Source organism: Vicugna pacos, chromosome 8 (genome assembly GCF_048564905.1).
Source record: "Vicugna pacos chromosome 8, VicPac4, whole genome shotgun sequence".
Lineage (NCBI taxonomy): Eukaryota > Metazoa > Chordata > Mammalia > Artiodactyla > Camelidae > Vicugna > Vicugna pacos.
Genome location: NC_132994.1, coordinates 27,831 through 31,181, shown reverse-complemented (window position 1 = coordinate 31,181; position 3,351 = coordinate 27,831).

The following is a 3,351-nucleotide window of genomic DNA, read 5'->3' as shown; positions in this document are numbered from 1 at the left end:
GCTACGTTTCTATGTGTCTTCAGGGAGGCCTCAAGAGGGCGGTGCTGGCCTTCCTGCCAACACGATGACATGAGGCCCGACCAATCCATCGATGGGAAGAAGATAAGAGGCATGGTCACATCTGGACCCCAAGCTTAGACATGGTGCTTGGGTGACATTTATCGACAATCCGGCGAGGTTCCGGCCAGAGCTAGAGGCCGGGGCAGCAAAGCGGGAGTGGCACTAAGGAGCATGGTGGCGCAGAGGCTGGACTGGGGGCCCGCAGGCTCCTCCCAGGAGGAGCCTCAGTGTTTGGCAGGTGGCTAACGTGCCTGCTTCGTGTCACCAGCAAGGGATGCCACCTGTGGAAAATCAGCTGGACTCCTGAGCCGGGTCAGCCCTGGGTGATGCGGTACAGGCTCCTAGCAGAGGGGGTGCCAGACGCACAGTGAACCAAGCAACAGGCTGCTGAGTTTGGGGCCTGTGTTTACCGTGCCTTCCGCGTCTCACTGCATTTCAGGGTCACCCGGAGGAATTGGGGCGGTGTTTAGAGGCTGATGGCCTCTCGCTTCCTCATCAGCCTCGCAAGGCCCCCAGCCCTGTCAGGCCAGACCTTGGCAAGCGCCTTCCCTTCTTCTAACAAAAGCCTTCCCACCCTCGCCTGCGGGGAGCTTTTGTTTTCTTAATTGATGGGAAGGAGGATACCTTACAGCCTCCTCAGGCCCTTCCTTAGGGCTTCTGCCTTCAGACCCCGGCAAGGGGGCCAAACCACCACCCCCCCCCCCCCCAGCCCCACCCCCACCCCCGCTGCCCTGGGCCCTGCACTACAGAGGGTCCCTCTGGCCCTGACACTCCCTCTGGCCACGCCCTCCACGGGGTGGAGTCAGCAGGGCCAAGGGGACACGCCCATTGGCTCCACCCCGTGCTCCGGAAACCCAGGACCCCGAATGCCCTGCCCCAGCAGCCCCTGACCCACTTCTAGTGTCTGCACCGCCTCTGCCCGGAGTTCAGCTTCCCAGGACTCACACAGAGGCCAACGGGCAGCTGTTGGCGTGCAGGCTATGGACAGAGCCCGGATGTGAGGTCTGAGTGTCCCCCTGTGCACATCCAAGGCCCCTTGGGGCATGGGATGGACCCAGCATTGGGAAGAAAAGGGCCAGGCTCGTGGTCAGACACTGGGAATCGGCTCTCCCCACACTGTCACTTTCTTTGCGGGACTCCCCTGAGTCTGGGAATCCTAAAGTTGAGCCTGGCCTTCCCCCTTATAATGAATGTGTCGTTGTAAAGGCAGGAGTCTAGAACCTACTGCACTTCAAATGTTGACATATATAGAATGGGAACTCCCAGGTGCTCTCTGGCCCTGCACTCCCAAAGGTCCAGAGCAGTTATGTTGGCTCTGCTGAGACTGCAAGAGGCAAAGACCATCTCCAGAGGGGAGGGGCTCCTGCTTCATGCTCCGAAGTCAGGAGCTTCTGAGCGGATGAAACAACGGACACTGAGACCCTCGATTGTAATTTGGTTTAGAATAACGCCAAAGGTGTGTGTGACGTGAGTTTGCGTGCGCGCTCGCGTGCACCCGGGGACGTGTGTGGTACGTGACAGTGACTTTGCGTGTGTGTGCGCGCCTGAGGACGTGTGTGGTTGTGTGTATGTCATGGGGGTGTGTGTGTGTGTGTGTGTGTGGCACATGACCCCGTGTGTGTGCGTGGGGATGTATGTGAAGCAGAGGCAGTGTGTCTGCACGTGTGTTTGTGTGTACGTGCTTGCATTAGTTTTAAGGATAGCAGAAGCTGTCCTTTAGAAGTCTGAAGGAGTACAAATTGTATGGTGTCCCTCACGGTGTAATTCAAAATGAAAGGAATCTTCAATCACCAGAAATGTAGCCCTCACCCCGATTCTGACTTTTGCCCCCGCATTGATGATGCCTTCATTTTACTGATGAGGAAACTAGCTTAGAGATGTTAACTGACTCACCCAAGGGCATGTCGGGCCAGGACGCAGTGCAAGCGGCGCGGCTCCAGAGGCCTGGAGCCCTGCTCACGACCGCACGTGGCCTCTTGGCCGGGGGAGCAGATTCTGATGGGCCGGGGCCAGCGTGCAGGCTGCCCAAGCCGCGGACTCTGGAAGTCGGGTGGAGAGTACCAGACAGCACACGAGGGTAGAGGGCTGCTCAGAAATCACGTAGGTTCCTAGATCTTCGATGAGTAGGGAGGCTCACAGCTCAGCCTCGATCCCTAAGCTGGTGGCTAAAAGGGACCAAGGCCCACCAGAGCGCTTCTGGGAGCTGCCTGCCGAAACCTGGAACAGGACTGCTCAGGACTGGCTCTGCAGCAGGAGCAGAGGGAGGCAATGTCGCCACCTGGTGGACATCCTGGGTTGTGGCAGTAGGAGGCCTAGCAGCCCTGGGATGGAGGTGGCAGGACGAGGCCCGAGGGGATGATCGTTTTCACGTGTCTTAAAAATCATTGCTTCATATATTTTATCCATCTTGGGGTTTATTCTAGGATGGCAAATATGGTCTCCGTTACTCCTTCTTAGCTGGACTGATGAATTTTGTTTGAGGTTGTCTCTTCAATGATTTGGAAGCTACATTGCCTTTTAATGAAAATTCTCCCTAAATATTTATAAATCATCTCTAAGTTCATAACTCTGTATGTAATTGGACCAGTATTGCTATAAGAGTCTCAAAAGCGAAATCATCTATTAGATCTTGATTCTCCATCATGATACATTTAGCATATTTTAGCTCTCTGCTCTTCCCAATTGTGTGTGTGTGTGCGCGCGCGCGCGCTACGCTTACCGCTTTTCAGACAGTTGCTTTCAGTTTGTTTCATTCACAATGAAAATATAGGTATAAACATCTTGGACTGCATTGCATTGCTCGCTAACACTACTTAATCCCATGTCTTTCCCACTTTTGAGTTATTTACTTCTTTCCCAATCAAATGGAGACATGATTGGCTAGACATTATTTTCGAGCGGTGGACTTGGAACCCTTCCCTGTCTATATACGCAGCTTAATGTGCTTGCCATAACTCGGCTTCATTGAGAAGCATGTTTTTCCTGTTTCTCAGACGGGCTTCCGCTTTGAGCCACTAAACCATCACGGCACTCTTCCTCTCCATGCTTATTCCTGAACAAGTGAGCTCTCTACCGGAGTAAAGATGGTTCCCGTCAGAGATGTGTGGCTCCCTGTCCCGAGGTCCACAAGAAGAGAAAAGGAAATATTCCTGGTTCCGATGGTTCCATTTTGTCAGCTGAGAGATCTAGTTATCCGTGTGGCTGCGGTGGAATCTGCAATATCTTGCCTCAGAGTTCCCTTTTTCTGGCTTCCTAGGGGAACCGCATCAGCTGGGGTCAGGGCGCTCTGGC